This window comes from Taeniopygia guttata, chromosome 29, assembly GCF_048771995.1.
Source record: "Taeniopygia guttata chromosome 29, bTaeGut7.mat, whole genome shotgun sequence".
NCBI lineage: Eukaryota > Metazoa > Chordata > Aves > Passeriformes > Estrildidae > Taeniopygia > Taeniopygia guttata.
This window is the reverse complement of record NC_133054.1, coordinates 2513118-2539828: the sequence shown is the minus strand read 5'-3', so window position 1 is coordinate 2539828 and position 26711 is coordinate 2513118. Positions and strand designations below refer to the sequence as shown.

At 38.4% G+C, this 26711-nt stretch overlaps 1 pseudogene; it reads left to right on the top strand.

Annotated features, from left to right (window-relative positions):
• The first annotated feature begins 305 nt into the window (after positions 1–305).
• LOC140680249 (coiled-coil domain-containing protein 180-like) lies at positions 306–25240 on the top strand (annotated as a pseudogene).
• Positions 25241–26711: the final 1471 nt, after the last annotated feature.

The following is a 26711-nucleotide window of genomic DNA, read 5'->3' as shown; positions in this document are numbered from 1 at the left end:
GTGTCTCCTCTTGGCTCCCAGCTTGCAGTTGCCAGTTCTTCTGGAAGCAGGCCCGGCCACTCAGCTGCGATCAGTCACTAGATCTCGATAGGAGGAGTGTGACATGTTCACAGAGAGGAAGGCTGTAAACAAGGCCAAGGTTAAAAAAAAGCAAAGGACTGAGGAAAAGCCAAAGGAATTTGTTGTGTTAGTCAGTTTTCTGGCTGTTGAAATGCCCCAGGTCATTTTCATAGTTTCTGGTTTTGGTTTGTTTTAGTAAAAAATGAATGTGTTATCTCCAGCATATGCTCTCCTGTGCATGTACATGTGTTCCCATCTCTTTGTTGTATATCAGGTTATATTAACTGAAGGCAGAATCATAACACAGCAGTAAAACATTTAAAGGCATAGTTATCCAGATTCAGGCATTTCTCACTCTGCTCTTTACTTTTTTGGTAACTGTAAGCAAGGCAACACCATCCAGTTTGTCCACTTTTCCTCTCTGAGGAAAAGATTATCCTTTTTCTTTTTTTCTCATTTTGAAAATAGCCTTAGATGAAAATGGTTATGTGTGTGGTATGTAGGGTTCATTGTTTTACCTTTCTCTTCTGCTGTGTTTCCCCTACTATTTTTCATTCATTATTTTGTCCCAGTTCTCCATTCAGTAGGTTTGAAGGAATTCTAATTGTTGAGATTATGGTTCTTTGAAGGCTCACTTAGCCCACCTTTTGGATGAAGGAAAGAAGAAGACAAAGTCCTCTAAGAAGAGTAAAAAGCTCCCTTTAAATAGGCATTCAGAAATGTTTGCTGATGCCATGCCATTTCTGATGAGTAATCAGCAGAAATGTGTTGGAACAACACCCATCAGTGACTTCACAAAAAAGCCACAGTCAGACAGGTAGGGAACAGAAGCATAAAACCCCAATTATATGTTCTTAACTAAAGGAATGAAATGGACAGATTTTCACTGGGAATTATATACTGGTGTATTCTTGCTCATAGCACTAAGGACTTGTAACAGATTGTCTCCTCACCACATGTAAATTTAGTGTAATGAACTGCTTGCTGCCTGTTGAAGTGCAGGCTACCAGACTAATATTTGCAATGGCAGACATATTGTATGGTTTTCCTTTTAAAAAGAAATTGTCTTTGCTCTTAGCAATCTAGATATACACCCAGTCTGACAAATATTTTTTAGGCTGTATTTCCAAGTAAATGGCTTACATGATGATGCAGTAAGATAATGTAATGAACAAGAATGGAGTTAATGCATCCATCCTTTTTCACCCTGATCCAGCTGCTGAATAGCAATACAGGGATTCTCACTGACCCCAAGGACAAGCACAGTGCCCAAGCTGTTGGGAAAAGCACTGGGCAGATAAAGGCTATTTCCACATTTCTTGCCAGTGTCTCCTTAAGAGTTCCTAGGTTTTTTACCTTTTAGAGCTATTCTGTAAGTCTCTGTAGTTTACATGTTCTAAATCTAGCATATATTGCTGTAATGCCATCTTAATAGATTTAGAATTGGGATCTACCCAGACTTCAATTCATCTCAGAAGAGGCAACTTTGATTCTTTGAATTATATTCTTTAAAGTTAGAATGATACTTATGTTCACTTTAATGTTAAATTTTGCCAATTAAAGTGTATTATACTATTATGTTAGTCCTTCTTCTGGTGCATTTTTAATACAAATTGAAGCTTTATTCTCTTTCTGTTTCAGACAATCTACAACTTTTCCAGAGGCATGGGGAAAAGTAGGTGCAAGTTCAGCTGAGGAAGTCAGGGGCCTGCCCGATGTAGTTGGTAAAACTGGTTTCCCTTAATGTCATCTATTTCAATTTACAGTCACAGGAAATGTGGTACATGTAACAGGTTTAGCTGTTACCTTGTGAGAGATTTCAAACTGGAGTTACAATTTAATAGAAAGATTACAGCAAATGCAATGATACAGCAAAAGGGGTTTAAAACCACAGAGTACCACCTGGCACCCTATTGGTCAGGGTTGCAGTGGTTGCAGTCCTGTCAGAATGGGTTATTGTAAATGCAGGCGAACCCAATGGGAAGAAATTATGATGTCTGACTCAATTCAGAAGGCTGAATGATTTCTTTATTATAACTGTGCTAAAATACATTAATATACTATATAAAGGAAGATACTAAAACCACATATTACTTTCTCTAACTCTATATCTCTAACACAACTCGTCACCCTCTCTGGAGAGTCCAGCCCCAGGTGGGTTGGATTGGCCATCAGGCTCAAACCATCCTCACCAGAATCCAATCAAGCAATCACCCTAGGTAAACAATTCTCTGAACACATTCCACATGAGAAAAACAAGGAGCAGAAATAGAAATTATTTTCTCTTTAATTTCTCTCTGTGCACCTCTATGAAAAATCCTGAGAGAGGGAGAAATGTGCTGCCACAACGGGTGGCCCTGTGGAAGTTCAGATCCTCCTCTGGATATCCAGTGGTGGTGGTGTCCCAAGTCCCCAGACTGCCTGAATTATATACAGTGGAGTTCATGTGGTACATCCCTCAGTGCAGGGAGCTTCATCATGGAATGGAATGATGTAATCCCATGAATGCTAGAATATTTTTGGAGTACATGATAGTCGTTTCAGCTTCCCATTCTGCTACTGCATAATCAGTTCATTATGGCCCATTAGCACAGATGACCCTCGCTGGATAGATGGTGCAGCTGCTTCCCCAGCTGAATCATTTTAAGGATAAAGAAATACCACCTCACCTTGCAGGGCTTGCCTCTCTCATTTTAACACTTTTATCCTGGTGGTCAGGTGTGCTGAAAACCACCCATCATTAGCAGGTCATCATAAAATGAGGTAGAGGGGAGTAGAGTACACAGTTTGGTTACACCCACGTTGGTACTCTTTCTCCTGCAAGGTAACAAAAATCAAGCTTGGGAAATGGCCTGACACATTTTTGATGCTATGTAGGTAATTTTGAAGATGACGAGGCTTCTAATAGAAAAAAAAAAGACAGTTGTGAAATTGTTGGTCAATCACAGGTTATGTTTAGATGATAAATTCCAGTTCTGATGTAATCAGATCTCATTCCAGAAATGTTGCAAATTTTTTATATCGTACCTGAGCTTAATTGATAGTTCTATGCTGTTATCCTTCTGAAAATCAGAAGTTTAAAATATGCCCTAGTATTTTTAACCTGCATTTGCTAAGATTGCACTTCCCTTGGAAAGATGTTGCACACTGTGAAAGCTGCACAAACTACAGCGGTCATAGTGTCGATTTTGGCATTTACTGTTCATGCATCCCATGTTCTGCCGCAACAGTTCCAGGCTATAGAATCCTCATTTCTTCCTTGGCAGTTCCTGAGGAAACAGGCAGCAGTACATGGAAGAACCTGGCAGAACGGCGGCAAAAGCATCACGATAGAGCAGTGATGGGAATGCAGCGGGAGCTGGGCTGCATTGGCAGGGTAAGGCAGGAGTTTTTTATCCAGTCTGGAGCTCTTCTAAGGTCAGGGCCCAAGATTCAAATGATCACACTGACCTGCTGTTACAGGGGATGGCAGCCTCTGTTTTGAATCTTCAAGAACTCCTTCAGCTTCAAGTGATGAAATCAGATGAAAAGAGTAAACTTCTGTTTGAAAAGATTGCATCTGACATGGCTTTGGAAGCCTTCTCATTTGAAGTAAGGCAACTCAGCATTGGCTCAACTGCAGTTACTTGTATCTGCTCTGCGTAGCGTCTTCTTATGGCTTGCTGGAGTCCAAAATTGTTGGGTTTTTACTTTTTAAATTTTCTTTTATGTGTTTTGACTTTTCAGTGAAATTGAAAGTAGATTTTTATTGCAGGGTTTGGAAGAACTCTGGAATATGATACACGAGGAGTCCTCAAACAGAAGGAAGTGTATCAGGGCAATGGATGCATCCCTAAAGGAGACTGAAAGGAGTCGAGCCATGAAAGTGAGCTGCAGTCTTAATAACTGTTACTTAAGCATAAGATTGGTATTTGCTGATACAATGCTGGGTGCAGAGCAAAGAGTAGCTTGTTTCCAAAGGAGTCAGAGGTCTGCCTGTAGTTCTGTTGTGTGGTGATTGCTTTCTTTTCCCCAATAAACTATTCATTTTATACCCACATAATCAGGAGAAGCTACTTTTTTTCCTAGTTTGAAGGTGTTTCTTTCACAATTACTTATGCTAAAGGTGCAAGGAATATACGAGCTGCTTTTATTTCCCTGGAGGGTTGTGTAGGTCAAACTTTGATTTGGTCTGTTATTTTTGGGGGGGGACATAACCATTCTGCAGTTGAGAAGGAGCTTAGACATGACCTAGCTTGATTTTAGTTTGGGTTGTCTGGATGTCGCTAGCAGACATGTTGCAGTTTTGTAGTCTTCAGCCTAACCTGTAAAAGTCATTGGACATCATAGGAAATGTTTGGATTAAAAAAATAGACTGTGGAAGAGCTTGCTGCACTGTCCTTGTAGGCAAAGAAGAGCTGTTTGTTCTACCAGTGCCAGTTGCTTCTCTTTTTGTAATTCAGGTACGATGAATAGGTCCAAGAGTACCACCAGTAACCTTTCTGTTGGATTAGTTATGATAAATTTCAGAGATGAACACATTTGCTTTAATTTTGTGTTCACTCAAAACAGGCACTGGTGGATTCCCTTCAGATATTTGAAAGGAATTTAGTTAGATTTTTAAATTCATGTTATGGCCAGTCTGCAGAGCACTCAATTATCACAGGTATTAAAGAGCAATCAGCTGAGTAGTAGCAAAGTAGAATGTTTTAGTTACTGTTTTTATGAATTACTGAAAAAGTTAGTCTTTAAAGTAACTAAGATTAATATTTTAAAATTTACTTCTCAATCTGTGTGTCATCCAATTAATTTTAATTCACTTTAATAGTTTTAATTAATGAATAATTAATGAATCGAATGGAATTAATTTTAATGGAAAAAATTCTCTTGTTCATGTAGTTTTTTAATTTGGGATACTGATATTTGAGTTAACGTTTTGTTGTTTCTTTTCTTTATTCTTTTATTGCGCAGATAACAGAGGTACTGACCAAGTATACAGTGAAACTGGAGGAAATTTCCTTCTTCTTGGCAGCTGATGTTCACAAGCTCATAAACAATAAGGCAATGGTAAATGTTTTACCTGGAACAGATAGCAGTCTGAATATTCCTAGAATGTCTTTTTTCCTAGCTGAAATTAATTTTTTCTGCCTATCAATCACTGAAATATAGAGAGATTTCTACTTTGCAGGGTATTTGTAATAATTTGTATTCTTTTTTCACCTCATTTTCTGTAGAAGATATATTTTTTTGTTCGTTTTTGCATGTTGTATGCTGCTTCTACTCCTAGTTTTGGTTTTTTTTTTTTTTTTTAATATGCAGAATATAAACAGAGCATTGCTGGGTAATGAGAGGGCAACTGCCAAGCTGCTCTTTAATCTAATGAAATTGGAGCTTGAGAAAGAAAAATTGCATCAACTGAAGTGGCAAGAGAGAGTCAAGGACTGGAAGCTCATCCAAAAGAACTGTGTTATTCAGAGCTTCAGGTCAGAAGTTTTGCAATCTTATTTTGGACAATGAATAACACAAAGTGACTAGTGTTCACTTGTGGTTTCTATAAAACCACAAGTTAAAAAAAGTTATTTTTTCTTTATACATATCATGTATGATATCATGTTTGATATCATGTTTCCATTATATGTATCTTTTTTCCATCCTGCAGAGAATTTATGGCAAGTGAAGAAGTACAGAATCCCCCAGCTGTGGAAATGGAAAATACGATTAAGGAGCAAATTGTACTTGGTGAACAGAGACTGAGGGTTTCGCAGCATATTGGGTATGGCAGAAGAGGATATAGTATAAAGGAAAACAGTTCTTGCTGGAGTTAATGTGAGGAGCTTGGCTACAAAATGCACTTTGCTTTCTGTCAGTGTGTGATTGTTAAATTCAGCAGTAAGACAGGGTCAAACCCTATTTTTCTACAGCTCTTTTTAATGGAAAAGCATTCTTGATTTTCACTGCACCAGCTACACTAAAGAAGTGGTGATTGTGGGCTAAAAATGCAGGAATGCAAAAGTAAATATTACTGACATTTGAAACTGGTAGAACTGGGCAGACAAAGATGGGTGGGGAACTAGAAGTTGGTGGTTTTTTCTCCAAGGGGTTTAATTTGTGTAATAAATTCAGAGAGGAATATGGATAGAAATCTGACACTGCTGTGTTTGAATATCCATCCTGAACACAAAAAGCATTTTTGGGTGCAATGCATTACTGTATTTACAGGGAGTTTTTTTACAGTGGATGTTGGGAGCAAGGTAGATAACAGTTCCTTGTTGGGTAGTAAACAGTTGGCCTTGAACAACAACAGTCTCTTTGGTTGATTTTCATTGCAAGATGGCTGTAAATAAAATAAAGCACAGTAGCATGGATGCTCTGATTCATAATTTTGTATTTTTTAATAGTTTTATATACACGTGACTGGTTTGTATTTTAGAATACCTGACTCTTGTTTACTACTTTGATAGTGCCTTGCTGCCTCCAACACATACAAAATCTGACTTAAATGAATGGTACAGAACTCTGGAGAATTTAAACACAAGTATAGGTAAGTTGGGAAATCATACAAACAGTCTGGAATTCAAGCAATACTTTCTTTTTTCCTGGGCAATGATGAGGCATACAGTTGCTTTGAAAGTGCACGTTTGCTCTATTCTTTGTTCCATCCCGCCTTCTCAGTTGCTTTGAGCTGGCAGTAAGACCCAAAGAAGCTGCCTGTGACATCACTTTCCTTTGGCTGGTACAAACACTTGTACATGGTCACATCTAGCAGGAACTGGCTTGGTTAGAATTAATCTGGGGAAATAAAAGTTTAATTTTGACATGGAGCAGTTTTCAATCATACAAAAATATACTCCTTTTTAACTCTTGGAGAAGAAGAGGGGAAGAAATACTGGAGGTACTTCCTTTCTCTATGTCCTGTAGGGTGCCTTCCCTCTGTGTGCCTGCCTTCTCTTGCTCCAGAGCACGTCTTGTTGTGATGTTTGTAGCCTGTATGGTAGCAAAGAAGCTGGTAGCAATTGTAAATAACTTGCTACTTCTAAGCATGATTATAAAGGGCTGTGTATTAAAGCATCTTATTTGATTGGTTGTTAGTGTCACACAGATGTGTGACACTGCTGGGATCTGTTCCCTCTGCTGAGATTCAGCACATGGCCTCTTGTCATGTTTCCTTTTCACACTGCACTGTGAAATACAGAATGTTGACTGTGGTCTGTTCCATACCATTCAGACACCCATAGTGCAGAGTTTGTGGAGAAATTGCGTGTCCAGTATGAGCTGGTGTAGGGCAAATGTCAGGAAAAAGTGCAGACCTGCAAGGTGAGTGTCCCAGTTTTGGGTGTGATAGCCGTGGTACAGTGTGCCATTACAGTAAAATGTGTTTGAGGATCCACCAAACACTGAGATAACAAGTGAAATTAGTTTTTAACCTCCGTCTTACTCAGTTCAAAAAGTAACCATCCATTTAGTTTCACAGTAGTGTTTGGTATTTGTACTTGAAATGTGTAAAAGCTGTAACAAATGCCAGTAATGAAGGGGGTTCTGTCCTGTGTTTATGTGGAGAATGTAAGGACCTTCAGCCTTTGTGCTAAATCTATCTTGGCAAATCTGTCTTGCTCTCTGTCTCAGTTTCTCCTTCTGTATCCAGCTGAGTTGTAGTGTTTAGTAAACAAATGTGGGATATAGGAGGCTGAGTCTTTCTCTGTCCATCACAAGAGAAGAAACACTAAGTTTAGTCATGCTTTCTGAAAGTCATGCATGTCAATAATTTGCTATTCTTTTCATTTAGATGACCCTGTTGGATAAGAACATTTGCACAGTAGAAGATGTTGAAATTGTACATTCCAACATGCTTCAGATGACTGAGAAACTAAAACACAGGTTTGAAGAAGAACTGGAGCACATGGATGTATGTAAATTACATTTGCTTTTATCTTCTTGGCATTAGTCTGTTATTTCTGTGCTCCTATCTGCAATGCCTTCTACATTGTAGGCTATTGATGTCACATTAGAAAGAGCTCCATAGTGTGACTAAACACTACAAAGAAACAAGGTTTGGTGTGGAAGAGTTTCACATGAAAGAGTTCATAATTACTGTGTTTATTGTTTGTAATATATTGCATTTTTATTATCATTTATATCTGAAATACATATGCTAGGTATGAATGACGTATGGCCCAGTCTGTCTGAAGGCAGAGGAACAGATTTAAATGATCTCCCAAATGTTGTGATTCTATACATAAAAATGACATCGCAGTTGTTCCTAAAGAGATAAATTGTAGAATATGATTCAGTGCTTTGCCATGTCAGAATAAACAGAAGTTTTGATACTCTCAGCTTGTAGAATAAAAATCCACATTCTTACCCAGTTTACTTGGATTTTTTTTTAGTCACCATATAGAAGACACAATATTGAACACCATTTGTATAGTTCCATGCAGCCTTTTCCCATGTTACATATCCTCTTATTCATTCCTTTCACCTTCCAGCAGTTTAAAAATGAGTTGTTCACTGGAATGTTTTTCTTTAGAGCGATTTTAAGGAGATGGCTAAATGGCATGAGCAGCATTGTCAAGGCTTGTACAGCTGTGTTCAGGAGGCCATGGGTCTGTGGGATGTCCATCTACTCAAACTGTCACAGCAGGAAGATGTACTTGAGGAAAAAGTAGATAAATACAGATTGGAACAGGATGACATAATACAGGTATAAACAAAAAACAATGATGTGGGATAATGTAGAGAAAAGTCTTCTTAATACAAAGAACTCTCTGGAATTCAAAACAGCTGCTAGAAATATCTGACTTTTATATTGGAATTTCTACTTTTAAGTTTCATTCCGTCAAGTGCATTTTTGCTAAATGCTTGATTCACACTGAATGGACAGTCCTGTCTTATTCTTGATATGGCAAAAGTGTTAAAGATCACTGCTGCTTTCTGTACAAAGTGGCTGTAAGTTGCTATTATGAGATCTTGTGCAGGTATGGAGTCCGGTTGGATGCCAAATTCTCATAGCTACAACAGCCAGCTTGGGGTGGCTGTGTCAGAGCTGTTCATTATCAAGGAAGATCTTCACAGGTGATAAGTTTTGCTAAGGTCTTGGTGTGGAATATACATTCATAATCAAATTACTTGAATCCTAAATAGTTATGGAGATTTTAGTATATACTAAACCGTTTTTATTAGCTTTTTAATGTGGCCTTAGGTGATGAAAGATGATCTGGATACAATTTTGGAAAAAATGAAAATGGCAAGCTGTGAAGAAGAGCTGAAGGAATATTTGGAGAATGCCCTTTCTTCTCTAGATCAAATTAGAACTAGGTATGAACTTTGTATAAAAGTAAAGCATATTTTAACATTGGTTGTACTACTTAGGCCTTGTTTATGCTGTTGTGTGAAGGTATGGAAAAAAGAGTGTTTCACTTCATGTAAGAATATAAAATAATGCACATATTGAACAAGGTTAAGGCAAATAATACCCACAGTTTAAGAATGGGATGAAGAAAGACTGCTATAATTCAAAAACCATACCACATCAGTATTCCTGTGCATACCATCACATCCATGCCTTATTCAGAAGGTAAAAGTAGTTCAGGTTCTTGAATCACAGGAATCAAAAGTTGGTCTGCACCATCACGTCTGCACTCACAGACTTGATCTCATTCAAAGTTGCAGGGACTAAGATCTTTAAGTAGCCAAAGTATTTAATTTTGGTAAGCTCTCTGTTATCCTTCTCGTGATTAGGCATTTGCAACCTTAAAAACCATATAAAAATTGGTACAATACTGCTCTTTTTGCTAAACATTTTAGCAGCAGGTGTGAAACCCGAGAGGAAACAGCTCTGTTCTCACACCCAGGGGTCTTTTCTGCCTGTTAGATCAGAGGCACATTAGAAGAGCAATATGGACATGAGGGGCAGTCTTACACACCTTATAGTGGGATTGTGGTGGTTTGATACTCTTAAGAATCATTCATACAATTTTTAAAAAGCCGGAGGCAACAGACCAAGTGAAAATACAATGTAACCTATCTGAATACATACCTAAATTCCCCATAGTTATCTTTGTTTAGAAGACAAAGCAAATGTAAATGAAAACAAGTGTAAACACCGATTTTTCTTGAATCTAGACTCAGCTTGAACCATTAGTTTTTATTTTCAAAATGAAAATAAACCAGAAAGGCTCAGTCACAGCTGAGCACAGTGTAGAACTAACAAGAAAGACAGTAACTTGACCTCTCTTACGTAAGCAGAGTTTGAACAGTTCCCCATCCAAAAGGAAGGATGTAAAAGGCTTTATTGGAAATATTTCTTAACCTTTGTGCATTTATTTATTTGTAATGAACTAATATCTAACAAGCCAGGATGTGATTGTATTCAGTATAAACAGATCAATGACATTGTTTAGCCTAAAGGTTTTATGAGATTTATCAAAAAAAAATTAGATTTAAGGGCACTGTAGTCACACTTAATTTTATTTCTAATATTTTAATCTCTTAAACAGTGATCTTCAATTTGACAGGAATGAGACATTCAAGTAGATTGTAATGAATAAAGTAATGGCTTATCCAAAAGCTATTTCGTGGGAGTTGATTTCTTATAGTATATCCATCAGCCAGCATTTTAATGTGAAGGAAATCTTCAAACAGGTAAAAAAGAAAATTTCTTCTGGTTTAAAACCCTACTGGTGTATTACTTTTTCACTTTAGAGAAAATTTACATTACCTTTGAAATTCAGATTACATAAAGTACTGTTTCAGCCATTGAATAAAGTGCTTTTGGTAGAGAGAGCAGAGGGAAACCAAAACATTTCTCAGTCCCGCACTTTTAACTCTGTCCTTGTTACAAACAGAATTTTAGCAAATTCACTTGGCTTTTGAACAGAAAACTACAAGGTAACAGATTTTCAGCAATTGATTTGAGTGTTACAGGTTCTTTAGATAGTGAGTGATCTTTTCAAGACTAGCCTATCTTACTGAAATAGATATATTTGAGAAGGGATATGGATTTTTTAGAAGAAAGCAAATCTATATTTTAAAATGCTGTGGTGGGTGTTTTTTGTTGTTGTTTTGCTTTTAGAACTTGCAAGACACAATAGACTCCACAGTTCAAGATCAAAATAATACCTGAACAGTCCAAACAGGTATTTCTGCTTGGTTGTTTTTCAATCTGTATTTCTTTGGATTGTAACCAGAAGAACTCTGCTTTAACTGTAAATAAGTAGTCGAGGCTTCAGAAGGTGAACATATGGTGGAGCAGCAAGCTGAGAGCATCGTGCAAAGAGAGGAAAATCAGAGTATCCTGAGTTGGAAGGGACCAATAGGGATTGTGAAAGTCCAACTCTTGGCCCTGCCCAGACACCCCAACAATCTCACCCTGTGTATCCCTGAGAGCATTGTCCAAACTCTCCTGGAACTCTGGCAGCTTTGGGGCTGTGCCCATTCCCTGGGGAGCCTGGGCAGTACCTGGCCACCCTCTGAGGAAAGAACCTTTTCCTAATCTCCAGACTAATCCTCCCCTGGCACAGCTCCAGCCATTCCCCGAGTCCTGTCCCTGTCACAGAGATCAGAGCTGCCCCTTCACTGCCCCTGAGAGGAGCTGCAGCCGCCAGTGAGGTGTGACCTCAGTCTCCTACAGCAGAACCAAATGCCTTCAGCCACTTCTTGTATGGTTTCCCCTCCTGACCCTTCACTATCTCTGTGTCCCTCCTTTGGACATTTCTCTAATAGCTTTAGGTCTTTCTGACATTGTGGCAATCAAAATTACCCCCAGGGCTCGAGGCAAGGACATCCCAGCCCAGAGCAGAGCAGGACGATCACCTCTGTCAGCTGGTGCCAGAAGATGGGGACAGTTGTCAAAAATCAGCTGGAGGAAAAAAGCTAACAGAGAAACAGGTGATCTTGGCACAGGAAATTGAAGAAACAGAGGAAGAAGAAGATGAGGAGAGTATGCCTCATAAAAGTGAAGAAAATGAGCATGCAGAACAGGGACTAAGCATTACACAGGTAAGTGAGCAAGAGAATAAATTTGAAGGTGAAGGCAGTCTTGTCCAAATTAAGGAGAAATAGGAAGTCTTTTTGCTGAGAATCAGTAGAAAGTAATTTTTTTCTTAGTTTGCTTACAAAGCGCACAGATCCTTTTATGGGAAAATTGAGTGTATAAAACAGTTCACAACCATTCTTTTCAATCTTTTACCCTTATAGAAACCCTTTGCATAATTTTTTTTTCATCTGTCTTTCATCACAGTGTTCTCAGCCTGTGGTTTTAAGCTAAGTATTTGTACCTAAGTATTAATTTTTCAGTTTCCATTAATTTGTTGCATTAACAAAAACTTTTTAAAACCTTGTCAACTCTGCCTGTGTCTTGCTGGCATATAAATATATAAAAATATAAATATTGCCAGCACTGTGTAAATGTCCAAATTGAGAATGAGAACATTATTCTAAATGTCCAAATTGAGAATGAGAACATTATTCTAAATATCCTCAGGATTCCTACACTAGCTGGTGCACTGTTGATTCTGTGCTGGTACCTTTAAAAGTAATGTGACAATTTCCAATAATTTTCCCAGTCAGTGTCCAAGAGCAGCGAGGCAGAAAGTGCTGAAATTGCCACTGCTAGTGGAAACACTTATACTGTTCTTAGAGTTGAAGAGGCAGGAAAGACTGACATCACAGAGAGTTATTTTACAAAATATGAAAAAGAAGAATCACTTCCTATGTACCTGGAATATGTACTTCTCACAGAAGCCGTGTTTGTTGAACTGAAAAAAAGGTGAGCTGAGAACAATTTCTGTTCTTTCTTTCTCTTTATGTGATAGACAAATTTCAGCTGCTTAGAAGAAACATTAGACTAGAGAGGCAAAAGTTATCTAATTACTGTTATATAATCAGATATTTATATAGTTAGATTTTCAATTATAAAATTATGATTGTACAATTATTATGTTATTCCATGTTTTAAATTGATACAAATATGATAAAATGTTTTTATTGTTTTGTATCCATGGCTATCAAGTACCACAAAAACATTTACCTTTACAGAACATTAATATTTTAGGGAAAATTATTTAGTCAGAAAACATATTACAGAAAGACAAGTAATTTGCCCAGATTCCCTGCCATGAAGGTAAAATGCCTGGTACTCAGTACTAAGCAGCTAGCTCAAAAACTCTACCAATATTGTGCAAATGGTACTGAAACTGTACCTTCCTATAGCCAGAAGTTAAATTCTTAGAAATAATATATTCAATAAATTCTTATTTATTATTTACTATTCCTTACTTTATTATTTATTTTTCAATCATAGGATTCGCCTCTGCTTTTTTGAACACTTGGAGGAATGGTTTGCAGAATCCTTGTCCAACTCCTATGCCTCTGTAGCTGCCAAGAAAGAAGAGCTGAATTCAATACTTATGCTGCATCTTAAGTTGCATCAACAAAAGCAGGAGGAGATACAGAGCATCTGCAATGCTCGAGCTGGTATTGACATTTTTTTTGTATTCTGAGCATCACATTTCTTCATTCAGAGATGGTCCTAAGTGGGCCAAAATCTGTTTCAGCAGTAGTTGACTCTGTAATAGAGGACACAGAAAGCAATTCACTGTCTATGAATTCCCAGTATATTATGTTAGATATTTTTTAAATGACATTTCTTTTCTATAGCTCTTCCTGGTTTATACTGTGTTATTTTTGGAAAAATAGACAGCAGTACATTGATTAACAACTGGGAAGACATTAAAATTCTTTTGTAAATGTTTGTGAATTCTCATCCACCTTGAAATTATTTAACAAGAGTTTGTGGTGTACAAAAAATATTATAAAAGTGTTGCAGAAAAAGAAATTAGCAAGTTGAGAGAGCCAAATATCAGGGCCAAGCTTCTGAAAACATGAGAGGGAAGATTTGACTCTGTGAAATATCACTGAGCAGCTACAGAGCATCCTCTAATGAAAACCCTTTTTGCATGGGAAGTGTCAGGTTTTTATGGTGAGAAAAAAATATTTTAGACAGGTTTGTTGGTCTTGAATACTTAAGTTTAAAATTCTACTTTTGAAAAACAGGCAAATAATTTTACAAATTCCCTTTTTCTGCAGAGAGGACAGGTGCTTCTTCTGGTAGCTTTCTTGAGATGATTGGCTGGCTCTTGATTTATACAGCTATCATTCCAGAAGAGAGACCAAAACTGATTTTCTTCTTTCCCTTACAAAACCAGGAAAAGTGTATTTTCCATTGAAAAATACTACCTTTAGTTTTGTTACAAGACTGAGAACAGAGGGATAATGGAGATGTCAGCAATGACCAAAAATAAAGGAAAAAGAATGCTTAGAGCAAACAAGAGACATTTATGGTTTGAATGGATTAGGAGCTGTTAAGGACATATGTCTGTCACAGGAGAAAAGTCAAAGAAACCAAATTGAATGTATTTAATCTGTATGTTTTAGCTACTATGAGGTCTGGCTTTGTTTATTTTGCTGCTGCTGCTGATCACGGGTTAACTGAGCATTGTGATAGTTCACAGCAAAGAGGAAATAATTTCTCTATTATAAACTTCCTTTCTTCTCAGAGGAGCTGTCACTTCACAAAGAGCACCTTGAGCGCCACTGTGCAGTGCTGGCAGAAGGCCTGAGAAAGGAGAAGGCTGAATTCCTCCGATTTTCAGATCACCTAAATAACCTCAACACAAACTTTAATTCCCGAGTCCGTAACTTGGAGTATGACTTGCTCCACGCTCCTGTGACTGAACAGTAAGTGTGCCACTGCTGTTGCTGTGAGTCTCCCCAGTTAAATACTCTTGATTGCTGTCTGAGATGTTTATGATTTGCATTCTGAACCTGTTTTATATGTCATTGCTCTTCAATGAAGACTACTTCATAAAAGTTGAAAACATGTAAAGAATTCCATTCTCTTTCCCTGATGAAACTAAAATCAGGACTGAACACATGGAGATTTTCATCTCTTTTCAAAGTGCTGGCACTCTTTAAGTAGAAAAGATGTTGAATCTGTTTAGATTTTATCTGAACGTGCGCAGTAATATCAGTTAACTAACTGTTTTTGAAGAAAAATGCCCAATAGTATCAGCTGTTGCTGATACCTTCCATGGGTTCATCCAAACCATCCCAGATCGGGGAGTTGCTTAGAGAGTCATAACTCACTTTTGAGTCCTCAATATTTTTCATGTCTTTACAGCCAGCAATCGCTGAATCATCATGTGTGTTCCTCTTCAGACATGTTTCCCTGTCTTTTATTATTTGCTGTTAGGTCAGCTTCTTCCAGCAGGAATCTGGAATCAGAGCTCCACAACCATCTGGAATGGATCAGTGTTACTGTGAGAAGTTACCAGCAGCACTTGGAGCAAGCTTTAGGAAAATTAAAGGATTCAAATGTGGGTTTTCTCAAAAGTTGCAGGTATATAGATTTCATGAAAGTGTTGTTTATAAATGGTGACCTAGTTATGGGAATCGGTGTTTGTTGCATAGGCAGAACAGTAAAAGTAAAGTTTTTTTTGTTATTCATCTAGTTTCCTATTTAAAAAAAGAAATGTATCTTGTTAAACCACAATTATTGTGTTGTTTCAGGGCTGTTTAGCTAGAATGGTCTTGGAGTGAAATGACTCTCAGGCAATTGTTTATATGTTTGCTTTCAGATTATTTTCAGAGAGTGGTGACTTTGCATCTGAGGAGGTAAAGTTTTTCAACGAGTGTCTTCAGGAAGAAAGTAAGCAAATTGACTCCTTTGAAAGTTCAATCAAGACAGATGTGGAGAAAATAAAATCGAGCTTCTTGGAGCAGGTATGCAGAATTACGTTATAAAATGATGTTTTCTATTGACCTATTTGATGTGATTTGCAGTCGGCCTGCTTTCAGATTAGAACTGTAAGTCTGTCCTGTTTGGCAATTACATGATGGAAAAAATTAGTAGGATGGCAAGTTCTATCAATTAAGTTTTTAAAAGTGAAAAATTATCTTGTCTTTTGTTTCTGACATTCTTAAAGGCTACTGAACTTTTCAAACAGTCTGGAAAAAAGTTTGTTTCTCTGTCTCTGAGTCGAGCCTTTATGGAGAAGGTCCATCAATATTTGAGAAAGCTACGACAGCAAATCAAATCAGAGGTACAAAGAGAAACATCAGAACTTTGCTTAAATTCAAGATAATAATTTTCTTTTATACCTTTGAGGAGATTTTGGCTGAATTCATAGTGGACAAATATTACCTAATTTTTTATGTTAATTTAAAACCTGCTTTCTGTCACTATCCACTGAAAAGTTTATTTTTAATACTGCTGCAGCTGTGCTGGAACACTACGGCCTTGCAATACATTGAGTATGTACATCTGAATTCACCAATATTTTTGTGTGGTGCAGCTGCTTTTGTGAATTACTGTTTTCATCTTCTCCTCTGGGGGTACTGGGGATTTTTAACCAGTGGTTCAAATGGCTTGAAAGTAGAACCTCTGAAATTCCTGTGAATGGGGACTTCTCCTGTTTCTTAAAGTTTGCTTTTGCTTTAGGTAGCGAATTCCAATTTGCAGTCAGTCACATTAAAGTCTTACCTGGAAAAGCTCCAGCAGAAGAGAGATGCTTATGTTCATTCTACTGCAGATAAAGAAGTAACTTCTAATCAGCACGACATGGTATTTAATTTGACTTGTTATTAATTGTTATTAATTTGGTATAAACTAATATTTTGGAGGAAGATTTATGTTTCTTCGTATTTGGGGCTGGGCAGAAACACAGAATTTTTGCTCAGAAAGGTCCTTGTCTTGGATTCAGCTGGGATAGAGTTAATTTCTTCTCAGTAGCTGTTACAGTGCTGTGTTTTGGATTCATAATAAGAATTGTATTGATAACTCAGTTTTTGCTAAGTCCTGTTTATCCTAAGTCAAAGACATTTTTCTTCCTTGTCTCCTGCTCTGTCACTGAGGAGGTTCACAATGGAAACAGGGAGGGAGCATAGCTGAGACAGGTGACCTAAATTGGCCAAAAAAGGGATATTCCCACCCATGGAATGTCATGTCCAGTCTATAAACTGGGAGAGTTAACTGGAAGGGCCAAGGAGGGCATCTGGCATTGGTCAGCAGGTGGTGAGCAGTGGTATTGTGCATCACTTGTTTTTCACTTTTTATTATCTTCATTATTATTCACTATTATCATTGTATTTCACTTTACTTTCAATTATTAAACTCTTACCTCAACATAAAAGACATAAAAGCTTTCCTTTGATCCTCCTCCCCATTCCACCAGGGCATGGAGGGAGAGAAGGAGGGTTGAGCTGTGTGATGCTTCATTTCCAGCTGGGTTTAAAACCACAACAGTCCTTTTTGGACAGTCGGTACCTGTTTTCCTGTTTGCCAAACCAAAACCTCAGCCTCCTTTACAATCTCATTGCTTCCATATATGTGTACATAAACTGGTGACAGAACAAAGGCAAATAATATTGTTTGCAAGTATCAGCATGTTTGAAAAGGTTGGAACAGTCAGTTTAGTAAATACCATCTGTATTATCATATCTTTCAGGCTTTAACTTCTGAAGAGTTGTATGCTTTTGCCAAAGAAGTGTTGGAAGAGCTGAAAAAGAGGAGCAAGTATCTTGATTGCTTTGTCGTAAAACCAAAGATGCCATGTGCCACTGTAAGATAACACTCACATTCTCTGTATTTTATTTAATGTTGAGAGAATTTTCATATGTACATGTTTTAATGGCTTTTCAGAATTTGTGCTTTGAATTCTCAAATTAAAAAAGAATCTGCATTATGCTGAGATGTCAAAGACACTGTAACATTAGGACAGCCTTTTTAAGAGGCTGAGTAAATCACCAAGTTTACAAAATGCTGAAGAGACACATGGCATTGCAATGAGTTGCTCAGTTTTTCACAAGTGTTTGTTTTCAAGGTGTAGCACTATTCAGAGGGACATGTTTCACAGGTTTCTTGAAATTATTTTTTTAAAAATCCCAGTTGTGTCCTGAAGGGATTTTGTTTTTATCAAACAGGTTGTGTTTTCTTTCCTCCCTTTTCTGAAAAGTCTGTCTTTATTTTGTAATCTCAGTGGACCATTGGTTTAAGAGTATATCCTTAAATACTGTTTATGATGATTATGTGAACCTACTCTTAACTGCTTTGAAGTGTTTTAGAGCTGAAAAGCTGTAACAACATTGCTGTTAGAATGACAAAAAATTTATTTCAGCCTGATTGTCTGTTTCAAAAATCTGCTCTAGTAGTCAGTTATTACATGGAATGCTTTCACCAACTGCCTGTCATATGGTCTACAGGGTTTCATTTTTCTTCCCATTTCAGGAGGCCTTCACCACTCCTGACACGAATGGGATGTTACAAGATTTCATTGCTCCTGCTGTTCCAAAAGAGAGTCTCGGAGATGACAGCAAAAGGATGGTGATGGGACTGGATCCTGACAAATTCCCTTTGTTGAATCCAAGTGGAATGAATACATCAATATTTAATGATTTGGCAATAAAAGTTATTGAAAATTTAGCTGGGTAAGTACTTGTTTGCCTGAAGGTATTTTTCTGTCCAAATCATTATTTATTTTTTCTTGGCCCAGAACTAGTGAATAGATTGGTCATAGGTAATACTACTAGATATTTTCTAATCTGTCGGAATCTGTGGGTATTGGTGATTCCGAGATTGTAGAAAGTCTCTCTTTCTGCCCTGTTGCCAAAGAAGCCATAATTCGTCTGTGCTGGTTTCAAGGTTGTTTATTCATGCTTATCTATAACAAGTTCTGCTGCCCTGCCGCAGCTCTGTCCTGCAGGGCACTGTGCAGGGCTCTGCCCCCAGTGGGATGTTACAAACATTATATAGCAGAAACTAAGTGTGCTATATTTACAATAATGTGCCAATATCTATCATCTACGTTGAACAGTGTGTCCCCAGCCTAAATCAACAGAAAAATGCCAACACCACAGTGAAACATGGAGGGCATGAAGAAGGAGGAAAAGGACAAGACACACCCAATTCCTCCATCTTGTCCCCTCTGAACCCCTAATCTAGAAACCTAAAATTTTACTTTTGCACCCGTGTCACATTTAATTATTACTCTTATCAAACACTCAGAGCTTGTAATTCATCCTGTAAGATTGAAAACTCCTCTCCATGGACAGAGATCACAGACAGTGTCTCTCGGGGCTCTGTACAGGGGGTTCCTGACCCCTGCCAGGGTCCCAGGCCCTCCAGGGCAGCCAGAGGGAAGCCCTGGATTCCCACACTAATCAGTCTAAGTTTAAAAATTATTCTAGCTGAGACTGCTTTCTTTTTAAAACCAAGATTTCTCATAGCCAAAAATACCCCTTTGTCAGTGACATCTAGCATACAATGATAAATTTTAGGTATTTAATTATTATCTTCTAGAGCCTTATTTTAGTTAAAGGTGATTACCTGCTCCATAGTTGACTGTATATACAATGTGTAAAATGAAGAGTGTGATAAATGTTTGATTTGTAAATAGTATTTAATGTAGTTTTGGTTGTAGAAAATCCAAAATTCCAGTCCTATGAAATCAATCAGTCCTATGAAATTACTTCTATATACACTGTCAGTTGTAAAAGTAACCCTAGCTGTTAAATACGGTCTCAGAAATTTAACTCACTTAGCACATGATAGGGATAGAGAACTTTCCTAGTTTGCTATATATAATACAGTATAGAACATAAAATGGCAGGATATGCAGTAGTACTTAGCTCTTTATTTTTTTTTTTTTTCAGATTTGATCCATCAAAAAAATACCAAGACCTAAATTGGGGGAAAAAGAATCCAGGTGTGCCTGTATTTCTTTTAATACTTTGTTTTCATCTAAATTTTAGTTCCTGACATTTTACTGCACAGGTCTAGCATGGTCCAGGCCAGTGACTTCTATGCTAGGAACGCTGAAATAGTTGTGTTTCTCAACTCTTTCCCTGGACATCTTTACTTAGATAAAGATGATTTTGGGCTCCTAAAGCAATAAAAACTGTAGAATGAGATAATAATGTTATAAAGAGTCCCTGTGTTTGTGATAGCAGAAGGGAGATGGTGTTGAGAAAAGAAGCAGAGCAGAAATCATGATGTATATAGGGAATCAGGGATCCTTCTCACAGTGTATCATCATCTACTCAAAGGTGAGCACAGAGGTAACCCCAGATGCTCCCTACCTAGTGTTCCCATTTCCTCATCTCTCTTCTGCAGACCTTGACTCTCCCAGCCATTTCCAAAGCTACCCTCAATCTCTTCCACATGTGCAAGTCCCCATGACCACCAATACTATGAATGCAGCCCAATCATTCTCCTTCTTCACCTGCCTCCAATCTGCTTAAAATCTCCTCCCTTTACCATGAACTTTCTGTGACATTCCTGGGACTCATGCCCCAGCAACCTTTACAGCTGTAGCCACTTCTGGGTTACTTCAGGCCTGTCTGACAGAAATGATCGTTCCTGTAGTTGTCCCCTCCATATTGTTAGGAAATGTTATAGAAATAAGAATACAAAATATATGTACTCATAAAAAGCACTTCAGTTGGCATTTAGGCAATATTCTTCTTTCCTTGTTAACTATAAGCAGTTCTTCCCCCAGTATAGAAGAAGTTATCTGATGTATATTCTCAGAAGTCTACTAGCAAGGGGTCATCTCGGGATGGAACCAAGAGAAAAAAAAGGTGAGAGCCCTAAAAGGAGGAATTCCACTTTAGAAATTCCTATGCAAAAATTTCCCTAAACTTTGTTCATTGAAAGATTCTTACTGCTTATTTGTATAGCCTTCTTTCCATCTACTGCTTATTACTTGGAATCTCTTACCTGTTAATGTCCACATGATCAGCTTTGTGGGGTTTTTTTCCCCTGCATTTTGACTGGAAAAATATTTTTTTTTTCTCCTTCATCTGCTGCTGTTTTGTATTTTGAAGTTGTTGAAATATAGACTAACCCTTAAATCACTGTGGCTTAATTTTGTGTCTAAATAGTTTGTTTTCAGCTTAGTCCGCAGATTAATGAATTGAGCTACTGTAATAGTGAAAACAACAAAAAATTTTGAACAACGGAGAGTTTAGAAGAGAATTCTGAGAATCTTTTTCCATCAAAATACTATCTTTGTATTGTCCTGGTTTGGGAATGGTATTCCCAAATTTTGTGCTCCTAACAAAACACTCCAAACTGTGCACTGCTTGCTCCCTCCCCTTTCCCTGCAGCAGCTGGAGGGGAAAACTGGAGGCACGAAAGGTGAAGATAAAGTTGAGATAAGAACAATTTACTAGAAACAGCAATGAGATAAAAAAAAAAAAACTAATAGTAACAGCAGCAATGTTAATAGCGAAGTGTACAAGAGAGGCAAGTGATTCACGTGTGAATGCTCCCCATGAGGAAACCCCTGAGACTGCCACCACATTCCCCAACAGCAGAGACCCTTCCAGCCACCCCCACAATGATGAGAGGTGGTAAGAATAACCTCCAGATCCTGGCCACTGGCTACTGCATGAATTAACCCTGTCCTGGCCCACAACCAGGACACATAGAATAGTAGTTCTAGAGTTAGGTTTTTTTCTAATTTTTCCTCAGATTCATGTCTGTCGTATGACTGACTAGCTCAAATCATCAGCCAGAGAAGGAAAACACTTGTGGATAGTTACAAACTAATGTTTTTCCTTTCCAGTGAAAAAGGCAGAAAATCTCTTACCAAGGAGGAAAGATCCCAGATATTTGGAAAGAAGCCTACAAAGTCTGAGTAAGTTGTATAATTCCAGAACAAGAAGTTAATCTGTAAAAACCCTCTATGTATGTATCTATCTGTCTATCATTGTGACCTGTAGAGTTCACCATTGACTTTTGAATTTAGCCTTGCTATTATAGGTCAAAGTACTTCCAGAACAGTTCCTTTTTGCAGTGTAATAATAGTGAAGATGTATGGCATCTGGTTCATTCTCTCTGATGTCTGAAGTGGGGGTCTCACTGGAGCCATTCTGTACATTTATAAATGGGTGGGAAATGCAAAATAGCCTCTTTTTCAATTATTTTCACACCTAAGAAGACATACATTTTATATCTTCATTCTTGTACTCAGTATTCCATTAATGGGAATAAACAAGGAGCAAACAGGTTCCATTCCTCTTCTGTAAGAAAAGTTTCATATTGTTGATATGTGCAGCTGTAGTCTGTAGAACTAAGATATTTTGTACATGCCATAAAAAACTATTCAAATTAATGCTTAAGATGTTTAAGCATTTGGGAATTTTATTCCATATTGTTCCAAAATAATTCCAGCAAACAGCTAGACCCACTGTGAAATATTTTTGCTTTATCTAAAATGCATGGTAAGGTCTTTGGGCACAGGAATTTGGCTAAGATTGCTTTTTTGTGACAGTGATATGGCAGTGCTCTCCAGTGAGCGATTACAATAGCCCCTTATCCTGGCTGCATCTGAAGAGAATCTGTGCTAATGTGGGGGAAGGTTCTTAGGCATTCGGAAAAATACTAAAATTAACCTGAACAAAATACTTGAAAAATAGTGAATATTGCCAGTGTGATCATTTAACAGTGTGATAATATTTTAAAATTGTAAATGTTTTTTGGTTTTCAGTACTTTTAAGGGGATTATTATGAATATTCTTTGGAATGGTAACAACACCTTGCTCTGCCTTGGTGAGGTAAGGAAATGTCATTTTCTTTAGTCAATTTTACTTTTCATAGGTGTACTCCCGTGTCAGAGAAATAATTTGATTCTTTCAATATTTGGCAGACTGTCCAAAAATTTTCCTTTCTTCTCCTACTGTTATATACCTAGATGTGGCATGTTTAAATGTGTTATCAACATTTTTTTCTGGTTTGTCTTTCCCTTCTGCAGGAGTTCTGTGGAGAAAAGAAGAATCCTCATATGGGAATGCTTGAAGATCTGCCAGACACATTTGAACACTGGGCAGAAATGCTCAGAGTGAAACTTCTGTCATACCAAAGGCAGACAGATGATTCCTACAATTTCTGTCTTAGAGGTAAATTCATTCAGTTAAGACTTGCATTTTCTTATGTATGTAATTTTTCAGTATGGAAGCTGAAAATTGCAGTGACCAAGAATTACAACATTGTCGTAATCCATCACACTCAGTGGAAAAACTCTAGTTGACTTTACTGGTAATTGAGCCAAAGTCACATTTTTGAGCAGGTGTATGTTTCTCAAAGCATTGCACCTAGAAAAAGGAATGTCAGGGACACAATCTCTGTGAGAGGAAATTCCAGGCTGTTTGTATCGCATGCACACCATGTCTTTTCCAAAAAGAATTTCAGGATCAGCTGAAGTGGTTTGAGGAGGAGCTCTCTTCTGTTTCCCAACTGGTCGTGGAAAGTCTTTTAAAAGAACATGAGCAGAAGCTCAGCTCTTGTACTGGTCATATTCAGCATCTCTTCAATAGGCAGCTGAAAGACTGGGGGGATGTGAAGGTATGTGTATATTGGAATGCTTTGTAGTGTAACCCATGGTAAGTGCATCAGATTGCTAAAATTTTGATTTTCTCATTCTCACTGTTTGCTTCATCACTCTCTGCTGAGCTGATGACAGATACAGTTTTTTGTATTTGCAGTTAGCCTGCTTAGTTCTCTTGGAAGCTTTGTATTTTGTGGAACTCTGTCCCTTCTCTCCCAGCTTCCAGCACTTCCAGCACTGCCTCTTTCTAATCTCAGCTCTGCCTGTCATCTTACACTTGCCTGTCAGCTCTGTGAGGGCTGTGACCTTGTAGTATGGCCAGACAGATCCTACTGTATGGGTGCACTCCTTTGTAAGAACTGTGATATAAGGATAATGAAATACTGTATTTACCATCATTCATAAAAAAGGCATATTTTATCAAGTAATATCAGAACTGAGAACAGAATCGTAATGGAGATTACACAGAAAATGCTAGAGTGTCTTTCAGATTGTGTCTTGAGTATTAAAAATTAGGTAAAAATTACAAATATAGAGATATACAAAATACTTGACTTACCATGTGGTAGAAGAGATGATTTTTTTTGTTGAAAATAAATCCCAAAGTGAGACCAGAGGCCAGCAGAGAGGCAATTTGGTGCATCTTGCAGTGCAAAGCTTATATCCAGACAGTCAAGAAGTAGCTCCATTTTCTTTGTGTTTCTGAATACCTTTATAGAAGATGTTTGTGGTTTACTTCTTCCTTTTTATGACTCACAGTATATTCTTTACTGAAGGCATTTCTTTCTTACATGTTCTCTTAAAGACTGTGCACAGGAGAAAATTACATTACTCCCTAGGACACCCAAATAACTCCCTTCAGCTGGGGGTTTTGTGCCAAGAGGAAATAAAAAGGCAAAAAGATCAAACTGATGGGGTTCACCTCAATACAAAGATGTTGCAGGTAATTGTAAAGCCCTTGCTTAATGTGAACTTAAATATTGCATTTGGAAAGGAGGGTGTATTTTGGATACATTTTTCTTCCCCATCAAAGGAAACCTGAATTTTTTTTTCAGTTTTAAGCAATCCTGTTCATATATCGCTATATTTTAAGTGGTCTATTGTCAGCATTAGACATAAATATATCTGCACACATACAGCTGCTTAGATACATTGTGGAACTTACTGATATTTTATATAATTCATAGAAACAAAGGGATAGGAAGTTCAAGGTTGTGGTTGCGAGAGGAAGGCAATGGAAGGCAGTGGAGTTGAAGGAAGGACAAGGGAAAGACAAAAGGGGGTTGCTAAGACAAGGCAGGGAGAGTAGAAAAGGCAAGGCAAGTCAAAAAGACAAGGCAAAGCAAGGCTAGGGAAGAAAGGGGTAGGGAGATGAAGGTGAAGGATGGGGAAGCAAGGCAATGAAAGGGAATGGAGTGGTAGGAAGGACAAGGAAAAGATACGCAGGGGTCAGTGAAGCAGTGCCAGGTTAGAGTGGGCAAGGTTGGCAGGACTCAGAAGGGGAAAGCTAGAAAATGGAAGGGCAGGGAAGATATATTTAGCTATGTCAAGGTGGGGATAGGCATGCAAGGTATTTCTGTTGCCTTGCCTTGCCCATTTTACACCGTCCTTGCTTTATTTTGTCATTCACATCCTTCTCGTCCCTTGCCTTGCCTTCTCCAGCTATGTATTGCCTTACTGATCTCTCATGTCTTTCCCTTGTCTTTCCTGTGACTTCATTGCCTTGCATTACCTTGCTCACCCATCCCCTACCTTGACTTTTCTTCTGCTATTTTCCCTGGCCTTGCCTTCTGTTGCCTCCTTCTCTTGAATCTCACTTCCTTGCCTACTCCTGCTTTGTCTTGTCTTGCCTTTTTTACTCTACCCCAAATATTTTTGCCATGCCTGACCATCCCTGCTCTTGCTTTACTGAACCCTCTGTGTCTTTCCATTGCCCATCTCACGATTCCCTTATCTTGCATTGCACTGCTCACTCATACCCTACCTTGATTTTCCTCCTCCTTTTTCCCGTCATTGCATTACTCCTCCTTATTCTCTTTCCCTTGCCTACCTCTACCTTGCCTTGCCTTACAGGCCCAGCCCTTTACTTGCACTGCACTGCTACCCCTCCCTTGCCTTGCATTACCTTGCAGACCCTTTGCCTCCCCGTCGTCATCTGCTTACTTCTTTCTTCTCCATTGCCTTGCCACTCCCACCCCTCCTCTAACTTGGCTTGCCTTTCCAATTCCAACCCTGAATTGCTGTGTCAACCTCTCTCTGTGTTCCCTGCACTTCCTACCACTCCACTGTTGCAGTCTTCTCTTGCTCTGATCCTTGGTTCAGCTTGGCCGGGGGAACCGGCAAAATAAATGAGGAATGGGTACCATGGTCTTGCCTGAAACATAAAGATTTTAAAAACAAAATAACAAATGTGGAAAACTGCATAGTCTGGGGGCAAGATGCAAAGACCCAGGGGCATGGTGAACGGAACAAGGCAGACGGGTCTTCTGAGGGCAAGGGTCCAATCACAAACTTGGAACATGAACTTACACACAACAGGTTCCAAACCAATTGAGAACAAGAACCAGAAACCTGACCAAATGTCGGATAGTTCTATTAACATATTGACTCCCATGGCCCCACTCTTCTCGCCATGACCTGCCTAGGTGTCCTGTTCCCCGTGGTCTCATACTGAGGCCAAACCACCACTCATTCCAGCCAGACGTGTTTCCACATCTTCCCCTCTCTTTAGAAAAATTTTCTGTAAAGATTTCTGAACAGCTCTTAATAGACAACTTACAAAATAGGGTAACAATAGAAACACAACAACAACAGCTCCAAAAATCAGTAAACCCGTCTGACCAAAGATAAAGCCCAACCAGATATGTTCCATTTTTTGAATAGTCATTTGAGCCACTCTTCATCATCTTCTACTTGCAGTTTCTTGACTCCCTCTCTGAGAATTTGGATGCTTTTGTGTATGGACTCACTTGCTGTGATCTGAAAGATTCATGCAGCACATTCCAGGAAATTTCCCTGTTCCGGTGCAGCCCAAGTCCAGCAATTTGCTGGCACACAAATCCAAAACCAGGCATAGACATGGTGCCTACACCAACCCGATCTTGTGTTTGCTGACACCGCTAGTGCCCAGATCCAGAATTTTTCAGATGCTTGCAGAGCATAATTCCAGGAATATGCTGGCACAGAAAGTTGAAATTAGGCAATTTCCCAATGCCGGCACTTTCCCTGCCCAGATCTGGCATGCGCTGGCACTGCCAGTGCCCAGATGTGGCAATTTCCCAGTGCCGGCAC